This window comes from Amblyraja radiata, chromosome 28, assembly GCF_010909765.2.
Source record: "Amblyraja radiata isolate CabotCenter1 chromosome 28, sAmbRad1.1.pri, whole genome shotgun sequence".
Lineage (NCBI taxonomy): Eukaryota > Metazoa > Chordata > Chondrichthyes > Rajiformes > Rajidae > Amblyraja > Amblyraja radiata.
Window position 1 is genome coordinate 13,120,437 of NC_045983.1, and position 12,914 is coordinate 13,133,350.

General features: G+C 41.6%; 1 protein-coding gene across 5 annotated transcripts in view; it reads right to left on the reverse strand.

The window, feature by feature from the left end:
• bcas3 (BCAS3 microtubule associated cell migration factor) overlaps positions 1–12,914 on the reverse strand; it is a 692,691-nt gene that overhangs the window by 612,766 nt on the left and 67,011 nt on the right. The gene's annotated exons all lie outside the window — the stretch shown is intronic.

Genomic DNA, 12,914 nt, shown 5'->3' on the forward strand with positions numbered 1-12,914 from the left:
AGAACACATATGCAGGCTGTTGTTCAGAGCTTGCCGTTCAATGTTGTTATAGCTTGCCGTTCAATGCCATCATTCCTTCCAAACTCATTGTCAAACTCAAGGGATTGGTTCTATGCTTCTCCCTATTCAATTGGATCCTCCACTTCCTCATCAGCAGACTCAATCAGTGGTTTGCCACTAAAACTCCTCCTCTCTGACCATCAGCACAGAGGCACCTCAGGGCAGGGTCCCCTGCTCTGCTCTCTTCCGCCCATAACTGTGTAGCCAAAGACAGCTCCAACGCCATCTTTAAATTTGCCAATGATACCACCATCATTAGACAAATAATGGGCAACGATGAGTCAGAGTATAGGAGGGAGATTGATAATCTATTTGAGTGGCGCCAGAACAACAATCGTGTTCCCAACATGAGCAAGACTAAAGAGCTGATTGTGACTTTAGGAAGGAATAGGCCAGGATCTATTCACCCGTCTTCATTAGCAGCATTGAACTGGAAAGAATCAACAGCTCCAAGTTCCTGAGCCGACATAGCTCTGATGATCTGTCCTGGATTTGGCACATTGAAGCAATCTCAAAAGAAAGCTCACCAACACCTCCACATCTTCAGAACATTGAGAAGATTTGGCTCTTTCAACATTTCTACAGATGTACAGCAGAGAGTATAGTGAGTGGTTGCATCATGGCCTAGTTCAGCAATTCAAATATCCAAGAAAGATGGAGGCTGCAGGAAGTAGTGGACACTGCCCTGTCCATCACGCATACTGTCCTCCCACCATTGAAGGGATCTAAAGGATATGCTACCTTAAGAATACAGCTAATAACATCGAAGGTCCACACCAGCCTGGCCATGCATTATTCTCACGGTTACCACTCATAAACTGGTACAGCAGCCTGAGAACCATTACCTGCAGGTTCAAGAACAGTTTCTTCCCATTAATCATCAGGGTCTTGAATCATCCTGCACAATCCTTACCCGAACCCTACTGGGGACCACTATGGGCTTTGCACTACTTTGGCTGCTCTACATTGGTTCATTCCATTATCATGATTTGGTTCACTGAGAATAAATGATGATTTCTTGTACATTTATTTGTTGCATCTAATGAGCCTATAAAGATGAAGCGAGTAAGATTTTCATTGTTCTGGTTCGTATCCGTTGTTTGTATATGACAAATAAACACTCTTGATTCTAAAGTTGATAAATAAGGAGTCGTCCATTCAGTTGGAGATGAGAAAACATTTCTTCTTTCTGAATCTTTGGAATTCTCTGCCCAAGAGGTCTGTGGAGATTGTTATTGAAAACATTCAGGAAATCAAGATATGCATTCCTATTAATAGCTGCAATTGCTATTAACAGGAATGAAACATGTATAATTCAAAAAAATAGAAAGTGGTATTTCATAAGGTATGAAGATTTAAATCCAACAGTAAGAAATTAGTGCAAGTTCATTGTGCATTGAAACTCGTTTTCATAACAATTTTGCAATATTACAATTATAGTGTGTTGAAGATTATTTGCTTTGTTTAATTTCTGGTTGAATTCCAGATGGCAGCTAAGACTTAGTCAAGCTTAATCCGACAAATAAAATGTAATTATATTAGCATCTTTAAAAGATTACTTTTTTTCAAAAATAAATTACAATTATTCACATTTTGAAAAAAAATCCCAGTTTCTATAAACACAATTAGACCGTTTGTAAAAACAAGTGAGTAGTTACAAAAAAAGCTCTCATGACACTGAAAGCTCTGAGGAATTGTGGTGTCTACATGTAATCGCAACTCTTAAATGTCAGTGGAAATTTCCAAATATTTATTCGGTAAACATGCTCTTACAGAACCACAGCATTTTAATCAAGGAGATATGGGAACTCATTTAGCAGACACCCTACATACTCTCACACGTGTAGGTAGGCACAGTCAGACAAGAGATACCACAATGGCAACAGATCCAAAGAACAATTCCAAAGGGAATCGCTAGCGCTCAACCATACCCGTATAAGACGTGCTGATCCAAAGTAAGTTCATGACCTTTGATTAACAAATATTGGCACATTTTCTGCCACTGGAGTCCACATGAAGTCCAAACGACATGCTTTGTATTGCTGGATTGCCCACATTGCATCAGTCAATCCACATCTTCCATCATTCACCAATGAAATCTGGCAGAGGATCAAATGCCCCATTCATTTCAATGGAAATTCTCAGCCTGGAGATAAGTTTTTTTAAGAAGGCATCAGCAAGCATTGAGGAAGGAAACTGCTATGTATCCTTAACTTGTATCATGAACAGTGTAGTCTCATAACCGGCTCATACATGCATGGGTTGCACCGCAGTCATGAGCTTTGAAAGCAACAGATCGTAGCGTCAATGCACTTAGCATGGTGGAATATTGTTACAATGAAGGGATACTAACTACTGTCCAGATAACAGTAACGCACCTGCATAATTTTTCTCATACGGTCAAAAACCAAGTGGATGTTAAAGGAGTGGAACCCCTCTCCATTTGGTCCGTGGCAGACTTGAAATGATTTGCCTTTATAACTATAATGCACAGTCAGTAATGTTCTATACCATAGTGAAGCCTAGAATGCAAACAAAGCTGTCTGTGCATCTCTGGCAAAAAAAGAAAGCAAGCCATCTTTAAATTGTGAACCACAAATATCTCCTTTGCACAACAGTAGGCACTCAATTAGCAAAAGCTTTATTACTTCATGACCAAACTTGAAAGTAGCGTGGTCGCTTTGATATGGTCATTACAAAATTCCACAAATCTATTGAATAATAACTAAACCCGCATCGGTCACTTTCAGGCCACATCACTTGCATGTTTAACACCAGATTCCCCAAATTTATACTGTATTCAAACCTCTGCCATGAGACAGAAAAAGATTCAAGAATGTGCCAAACGTCTCCTTGAAAATGAAAATCACCACTGGTTCTGAGGATGCCTGGTCTTGGAGCACTAGAAGTGGGGAAGATATTGAGAATCTCAAGTCCATGAATCAAAAGCACATAGAAGTCCTGTATATGTAGTGGAAGGTATTATCCATCTGTCCCATTGGTGCTTTCTGCCCCCACTGGATAAAGAGTCTAGGCTTCCCACATTGAACTGACACAAGCAGAGTGGAAACGAGTCAAAACACAGTGTGTGAACAAAAAGAGGATAAAAAACTGTTTGGTGGCACAACTAGTTGAACCGCTACCTCACAACTCCAGTGCGTTTGGATCAATCCTGACATTGGATGCAATCTATGTGGAGTTTGCAAATTCTCTCTGTGCTTGGATGGTTTCCTTCCAGTTGCTCCATCCCTCACACATCCCAAAGTCATGCAGTTTGTGAGGCTAATTGGGTTATCCATTGGGAACATCAAGAGAATAAAACAGAATTAGTGTAGGATTAGGGTACATAGGTGGTCATGGTTAGCATGGGCTCAGGGAGGGGGAAGGCTGAAGGGCCTGTTTCCATGCTATGTTACTCTAAGACTCACAGAAGAATAAGAATGTCCTTGCCCTGTTCTAGGATCCAGATTTCAGTATGTCCTTACTTATCTGCACACAGCACCTCACTAATCTTCAGGTGAGGCAACTGTACCTTGAATGACCTGGACTGTTATGGCCTCCTATGGCTTCCACCTCCTCTTCCCCCTCCACAATGACTAATAGCTTTTTCTTTACATTCTGCTCTCTGCCCATTATCACAGTTGTGATGTATTCCAAGGGAAATGCCAAGACTAGTAGCAACTGGCTGATGCAGAAAAATTTGAACTCAGCAAAAAGCTTTCCAGCCACATTATCCCCATTTAAATCTGTTACAGAAAGCACCACAGGAGAGTATTAACTAACCACTTCTAGAATCGTGACAACTGCCAGACGAAATCAACCAACATCTAGCTGATATTAAGAGCAGGGATCCCTCTCAAAAAAACACTGGGAGGCGGTTTATTCCCGCTGTTAAGGCATTCAATCAGTCATAGAAGATTATCTGGGGCATGTCGCAACAAAATGACAGCACCTGCATCAAATCAGCAGTGCTTCCTGCTTGACATCATAATCTTCTTGCTCTGCACACTTTCAGCTGACCTATACTAAAGCTCTTACCAATATGGCATGGCACATTGCCATACTTGCCAACTTGGAGCTTGAAGGTCACTCATAACAAAAAGTAATTATCAAGCTCAATTGCTTTTGAGCTCTTCCTCAGTTTTGTCCCAAGCGCCAGCCATGATTATATCCTCAAGTCTGTGGAGTGATTTGTGCATCCTTACTTGGTTCCAAGATGAAAACACAATAAACCGATTGAATGTTAGCACAATTAATTTTATAATACAATACAAAACCCATTGAAGTCGCAATTTTACTTGCCCACATTTTATAAAGTGGAGGAAGGAGCTAAGAGATGCATTCATTTTCAACTAATGTGTGATTATGATTATACTATGGATGGTTGTACAATGGTCATTGTCACTGCAAAATGATGAAAGAGAACTTGATCAAGGTGTGTCAGCCATGTTTGGTATTCTGCAAATTATCAGATTTTCCTAGAAAGCAGTGTTTTACAAATGTTATGATTTTTAAATATATTTGAATGAGGTCAATTTAATTGGGATCCCTCCTTCATTCAGATCAGTTCCAGTGATCATGAGAGATTCTGGTTGCCTGTTAACTAGCAAGTTAAATTAACTATTCTCAAAAGAAATTGGAGTGCAACATTTCCCACAAATGAGATCTTTCACTCTATTGAGCTGCTGCCAACTTTAGAAAGAGCAATCTTAAGAGCATTTGCTTTCATGTTCTTTCCCTACAGCCTAGGAACGTATTTCCTTTAAAGTAATCATTTTACTCTTGAAAGTTACTACTGAATTTAAACCACCACTTCCCCAGCAGGGTATTTCACATCACAAAAGGTCAAGGAAAATGATCCCCTCATCACTTTTTTGTTATCAGCCCAATAACAAGAAAAGGTTTATCTCAATTTAATGTATCAAAACATTAATGACAGAAAGATCTGTAATTAAATCTCCAATTGATCTTTTCTGCTCTGAGAATAATTTGTTTCTTTAGTCCCTTCACGTAACCTTATTCGTTCATTCTAGTAAATCACCTCTGCGACCTCTCCAAGACCTTTAAGTCCTTCAGAGTTGGTGTCCAGAAGGAAGTATACCAAAAAAAATTCAAACCAGTTATTTGAAAAAGTTCAGCATACCTTCCTTACTTTTGTACTTTCTGGCTATTTTTATAAAGTGATCAAGGACCCCCTATGTCTTCTTGACAAGTCTTACCTTGTCTCCACTTCAAAGATTCATATGCTTACAACCTGAGGTGTATCCCATTTTTGCACTCGCCTTTAAAATTTTAGCATTTAGTTTACAATACCTTTGCTAGTATCAAGCATACAAATCTCTGACTGAAGTGAGTGTTTTACCAAGGAGATTAAGTGAGAGAGGAGAAAAGGCAAATAGTCAGGGAAGAAAGACATCAAAACAAAAATAAAAGAAAGAAAAGCAGAATTGAAAACAGATGCATGAAAAATATTCCTCCAAAAAAAGACAAATTTATTTTGCTGCACGTAATACAAATAAGACGACAACATGTACATGTTTGTCTATATCTGCTGCGGCATTTATCATGAATGTAGAATCTATTTGATAGTTTTTTTCAAACAAATCACCCTCCCACATTTCAGTGAATATGCCATCAAAGAGGGAAGAGATCTGAATATGAGGGAGTGTGTGGAAAGACTACAAGAAGTCTGCTTTGATTGAGATCAGTTATTCTTTTTGTTTATAATAGGTTCGAAACATCTGGGAAAGCCTAAAATAAATACCAGATTTTCATTCTGCATTACGTGAAACAGATAATGCATTGAAGTCACTTCCGTATTTAATGTAGAATCAATTTAAACGGCAATGAAATGTTTCTCTACTGAGTTCTGGTTGTCTGTGTGTACCACTGAAATTTCTGAAAGGAAACGATTTGGATTAAATCATTGCAAAACATAAACCAGCAGCAAACAAACAGCAGATCATGGTTGAAGTCTAGACCTCCAACGTCCTCTGTAGCCTTCCTCCCTCATTCCATGTGTTTCAATAGGAAGTGACACACAGAAACTTTGATCAATTTGATTTCACACTTGATATTTACTTGCATGTTACATTTACTTTGCTCTACCTCAAGCATGAAAAAACATTATGAATCATTCCTAAAATTGTACTTCCATTTCCTAACCTAGCATTCCATTGTGTTTAAGGAACTCATTAATTGAAGCAAACACAACTTTGTTGTAATGGGGGGGAACAGTTGTGGTCAACAGATGGACTCGCTTAAATCCTCTCCCTCTCTCTGTGCACCCACCAGAGTTTAATTGCGCACACATGCAACACAGTGTACTACACACAACATTGAAGATAAATAATATTTCTTCCATGGATTTGGTTATTTAGTGAAAGTGGATCAAATGCATATCATAATAGCACAATTCTAGCAATGTAAAAAAAAAGCAAAATGAGGAACTATGCATGTCCACAAACACCTGCTAATTAATATAGCACATTATCACATCTTCCAAAACATTGCAAACCAAATTTGTTTTTTACTGTGGTCTCTGCTATGTGCATAAATTCAGCCTGACATGCACAAAGCAAAAATAATACACCGCGCAAAGGAGATAAATGTTTAGTTAAAAAGAAAAGATACAACATGCTGGAGTAACTCCACTCAGACAGCATTTCTGGAGAACATAGATAGGCGAGGTTTTGGGTCGGGACCCTTCCATGTTCTCCGGAGATGCTGCCTCCAAGATACTTGCTGAGTTAGTCCAGCACTTTGTGTCCTTTCTTGTAAACCAACATCTGCAGTTTCTTCTCTCTAAATTCTTAGTTAATTTGCTTTAGGCATTAGTTTTAAAGAATCAATGATTCAAAGGATGCCAAGAGAACAACTAGTTCTTCTTTAGTAGTGGCACGGCATTTTTCCAAATTAACCTGAACGACGGGAACAAACAATAGCTGTTAAATGTTTCAACTGAAATTCCTCAACAACACTGCAGCAGTCCCTCAGTAAGTCAATAATATGTATTCAGGGAAATATAAATTAAATGATGTCATGCTATAACAGCTTAAAGCTGAGATCTGGACTTCAAATAAATAAATCAATGAAAGGAGCTGGAGAAGATGAAAAAGCAGTTTAAAAAGCATTCTAGTGTGCTTGAATAGTAACATGGAATATGAAAGTTAGGAAGCTATGGTAGACATTTATAAATCAACAATGGGCCTCTTCTAGAAAATGGCCTCTAATTCTGTCCACAAGAGGTGATCATATAGAGCTGTATATAGTCACGAGAGGGCATAAATAGGATGAATGCTCACAATCTTTTTCCCAAGATTCTTTTTTTCCCAGAAATTTAATAGGAAACTTAGGGGCAACCTTTTTCACACAGAAATATGGAAAACGGAAAAAGATAAGTTTTTATAAATGCATCAAGTTATCATGACTTGGAATGCACAGCCTTAAAATTAGTGGATGAAGAATTAATAATAATTTTCAACGGTAATCGTATATATTCAATGAACTGCCGAACTGGGATTTCAATTCACAACCTCCAAGATAGAAGAATGTTTGCTAACTGAATCAAGTTGACACCAAATAAGTAAATCAGACTTTGACTGTGATACCAGCTCACAAGATGTCGAGGAACAGTTTAAGGAAAGGCCCTTTAATGGGACATTTCTCAAAAATTTCAATACAAATAATGCACAAAACTAAAGATAAAACATTAATCGGGGGGGGGGGGGGGGGGGGGGGGGGGGAAGGAACGGTAGTGCAAACAAAGTGAGCACCGACAGGAAAAAGTAGAAGCTGGTGAGAGGGGAGGGAGCCCCATGGTGGCCGAGCGCATTGCGTTGGTGGTGGTGACCTGAACAAAGCGTCTCCGGCCAGGGGCTGCAACATGAGCCGCAACAACAACCGAATCAACTGCGCGGCAGCTGGTGAAGAAGCGCTCCGTGGTGCACCTTGTGGAAGATGTCAGCTGCGAATTGCTCTCTGCTGCCTTCCCAGTGTCACACCGACAGTGGCTGAAATTGGAAGAATAGTGAGCCTGGGCGACGCTTTTATCTCTATGAAGCAGAAGGAAAGTCCATGCCATCCTCCCGCTGCATTAGCACAGGTCATTCAGGCAACGGGACCACCTACTGTAAATTGTTTAAATGCGAGGGGGAGAGAGACGGATCAGCCAGCCTTCCGCCCAGCAGCTGCCCGCCAAACACCACCACCACCGGTTGCGCCTGCGCCGAAAGACACCGTGGCTGGCTGGTGGGCCGGCAGAAGGCGCCGAGGTGACAACCTGTTCTGCTGTCCGGTCCCGGCGGCCTCTCGTAGCCATCCGAGTTACTTCCCTCCCCGGCCACAATGCGGTGGCTCCACGCCCGGAGCGCTGCGGCAGTGTTGAGTGAGTTGCTGGCATGATCCCCGACCCCCTCCTTCTCAACGCTCCTGCCCTCCCTGCAACTTTACACCTGGTGGCCCAGCCCATTTGTGCAGCCCAGGCCAAAGATACCAGAGCAAAACCCAGGTCATGCTGACCCGGATCAGACTCCCCACACGTTGTGAAAGGAACTCTTTCCACCCCCCCCCACCCCCCCCCCCACAACGGCGCTGTCCTTTTACAGCCGCTTCCCATGAACTGCCAGCAATGAGGGATAGACTTGGCTATCCCTCAGTACAGCAACATCGTTCTTGATGTTGCTGCACTGAGAGATAGCAAAGTCTATCTTTCTTGGCTAGCAACCTAACCTTCGGCCTCCAAGACACAGGTAAATTTTCATGCCTTATTTTTGGGTAAAAAATAGCGCCTTCATTGCCGGGAAATACGGTATATTATATCCTTCAGTCAGAGAACCATACAGCACAGAAATAGGCTCATTTTCCCCACATTTAGCCCATATATTTATCTAAATATCTATCCAAATGTCTTTTAAATGTTGTTATTGTATCTGCCTTAACTATTTTCTCTGGCAACTTGTTCCATATACCACCATCTGTATGAAATAGTGTTCCCCTCAGGTTCCTATTAAATCTTTTCCCTGTCATCTGAAACCTATGCCCTGAAGTTCTTGATTCCCCTATCTTGGGAGAAAGACTAGGTGCATTCACTCTATTTATTCCTTGATTTTATATACCTCTATAAGATCATCCCACAGCCTCCTGCACTCCAAGAAAAAGTCCTAGCCTGCCCAACCTCTCCCTATAACTCAGACCCTCGAGTGCTGGCAACATCCTCATGAATCTTCACTGCACACTTTACATCTTAATGGTGTATTTTCTATAGCAGGGTGACCAAAACTGAACACAATGCTCCAAGTGCGGCCTCACCAACGTCTTGTATGACTACAACATTGCCTCCCAATTTGTATCTTTAATTCCTTGACTGATGAAGGCTTGTGTGCCAAAAGCCTTTTTCACCTCGATATCTACTTGCGACACCACTTTCAGGGAACCTGGTACTTATACTATGAGATCCCTCTGCTCTATAACACTCCCCAGGGCCCAACAGTTCACTGCGAAAGTACTGCCCTGGTTTGTCTTCTCATAATGCAACGCTATCTGAATCGAACCCCATTTACCAATCCTCAGCCCACTTGCTTAGCTGGTCAAGATCCCATGGTAATTCTAGATAACTATCTTCACTGTCTACAATACTCCTGCTTTAATGTCATCTGCAAATTGAATATTTATTTTAATATGAATTAAATAAGATGCTTCCTCTAACTGTCATATTAACTGGTCAATCGAAGTTTTACAAACACCTCATTTTGGGAAAGAATTAAACTTCTGCAAGTGAAAGGGTTAAACCCCATTTGAATTACTAGCTTCACACTTGGACAGAAATTTCTTATCACTACAGTCACCTATATTAATTCTGAGCCAAATCCACCCACCCTCAACTCCCACATCAAACAATCCCCCTTTTACAGTCAGACACAGTAAAACACTGTTTGTGCCATTCTGACTGCAATCAGATTCTCTGTTATAATTCTTTTCACAAGCGATTCATTTCAGCTTGGAATCTTTCAGCCCGCGTGTTATGTATCTACAACTCATACTCTGTGGAAGTGTTCTCCTTTCATCTGCTTCCAGCCAGTTTCAATGCTGTTGTTGAGCACTTTCGTCTCACAGAAAATCTGCTGAAGTTCAGATCAGGGCCAGTTGAAAATAAACAGAATCGCCACCCAGCTTTTGAACATATGCTCAGAATTTTACTGGAAGTGAGACAGATGAAGACACATGCAGCTGAATCACAATTAAAGGAGCAGTTAAAAGCCATGTGGACAAAGTAAAAATGGAGCCAGTTTAAATCTTGCTCAATCCAAAAATCAATGGACTCTGCAAAATATTGATACAGAACAGACTGGGTACGAAATAAGTAATTGGTTCAGATCAATAGTGGGTTACTTATTATTTCTCTGACTTTGCCAAAAGGATCAAGCCAATTAGCCCCCAGCAAAGATTAATTTGGCGAGTTTCTAACGTGCACGTTGCCAGAGAACCAATGCAAAGATCATGGAAAAGAAACAGCTTTACTGAAGAACCCCTGGTCAATTTGTCCCTTCCCACCCAAACCACCCCCTCCCCGGGTACTTTCTCTCGTCAGGAAATGCTACACTTGTCACTTTACCTCCCCCCACGACTACATCCAAGGACCCAAGCAGTCTTTCCAGGTTCACTTGCACCTCCTCCAACCCCATCTACTGCATCCGCTGTTCCAGGTGTCAACTTCTCTATATCGGCGAGACCAAGCATAGGCTTGGCGATCGTTTCGCCCCACACTACTGCTCAGTTCGCACTAAGCAACCTGATCTCCCGGTGTCTCAGCAATTCAACTCCCCCTCCCATTACGAATCCGACCTTTCTGTTCTGGGCCTCCTCCGTTGCCAGAGTGAGGCCCAGCGCGAATTGAAGGAACAGCACCTTATATTTCGCTTGGGTAGTTTACACCCCAGCGGTATGAACATTGACTTCTCCAATTTCAGATAGTCCTTGCTTTCTCCCTCCTTCCCCTCTCCTTCCCAGCTCTCCCACAAGCCTACCGTCTCCGCCTCTTCCTTTCTTTTTCCCGCCCCCCCCCCCCCGACATCAGTCTGAAGAAGGGTCTCGACCCGAAACTTCGTCTATTCCTTCTCTCCTTAGATGCTGCCTCACCCGCTGAGTTTCTCGAGCATTTTTATCTATCTTTTACGGAAGAAAAGGTTGTTTACTACCTCTGAAAACTTTTCCAGCCGTCTTCACATAGCTTCTACATCTTCATTTGCTACCCTTCCATTCGTCAGAACAGGGTGGCATGGGGGAGCAGTTGATAGCGCCACTGCCTCACAGGTTTAATCCTGACTGAGGTGACTCTGTGCTGGCTGCGCAGGTTTACATATTCTCCCCCTGATCACGCGAGTTTTCTTGGTTGCTGCAGTTTCCTCCCAGATCCCAACGATATTTAGATTGATTAGTTAATTGACCATTGTACATTGTCCTCATTAAGTAGGTGAGTGGTAGAGTGGCCCCTCTGAAGTTCAGGGGAAATAATCTAAGTTTGTGGAAACTATCCTTACAGCTAAAACCTGGTAATCGTCTTCAGGACCCTCTACAAAGCCTCCTGAAATGGGGCAACCAGAACTGCACACTGCTTCAAATGCAGCCAAACCACAGTTTTATAAAGCTGCAACATGACTTCCTGACCCTTATACTCCATGCCCACACCATATGCTTTTTTTCACTTAACTTTTGTTGCCACTTTCACGGAGCTATGCACTTCAACCCCAAGATCCCTATTTACATCAATGCAGTTAAAGGTCTTGTCATTAACTATATACATTCCCCTTGAATTCAACCTCCCGTAGTGCAACATCTCAGACTTCATCGGATTAAACTCCATCTGTCACTGATCCACCCATATCTTTAACTGATCTATATCTTGTTGCATCCTTTGACAGCTTTCTACGCAATTCCACCAATTTTGGTGTCATCTGCAAACTTACTAATAACTAAGTCATCTGCATTTGCATCCAAGTCATTTATATATGACACAGACAAAGGTGCCAATCCCTGCAGAATACCATTGGTCACAGAACCTCAGCCAGAATAACACTCCCTCTGTCTTTTGTGGGTAAGTCGGTTCTGCATCCAAACGATCAATTCATCTTGGATCCCATCCATCTTCATCTTCCAGAACAGCCAGCCATGGTGGATTGTATCAAATGTCTTACTAACATCCATGTCACCAACATCCATTGCCCTACCCTCATAAATCACCTCCTATCCCTAATGATCCTATCCAACAGCTTCCCTGTCATTGATGTGAGGACCACCAGACTATAACTTCCTGGAATCTCCTCTCTTGCCTCATATCATTAAATACAATTTTAGAATGTGATTGTGCCATAAAACAATCAACTGTTTTTCAGGGAAGGGGTCTTGCATCCTGACCCAGTCTGGGTATAATATGACTCTAGACCCAACACTGCATTTAACTCTTTATCACCCTCTGAAATAGTTTAGCAGGCCAAACAGTTCAAGGGGCTGTTAGGGACAAACATTAAGGTTCATAAACCTTGGCAGAAGAGTCCACAAACCAATTAATCTATTATTCAGAAATAAGGACTCTGTGTGGCAGTCACGAACCAGTTATTCAGATAAAGAGAGTTCCACAGACACTGCTCGAACGCCGAGTTCTTCCAGCAGATTATTTTTTGTTTTGATGACTCATCTTGACTTCCTCCATACATTCTCACCAAGATCGAAGCCACCACATGGTATTAAGAACAAGGCAAGAGCATTAGGTACAGCAAAGTCTGTGAAGCAGACAGATTTATGGGCATCAATGGTTACAATGAGCACTTGTGGTTCAGAACTAATCATGTTTGTAGCTA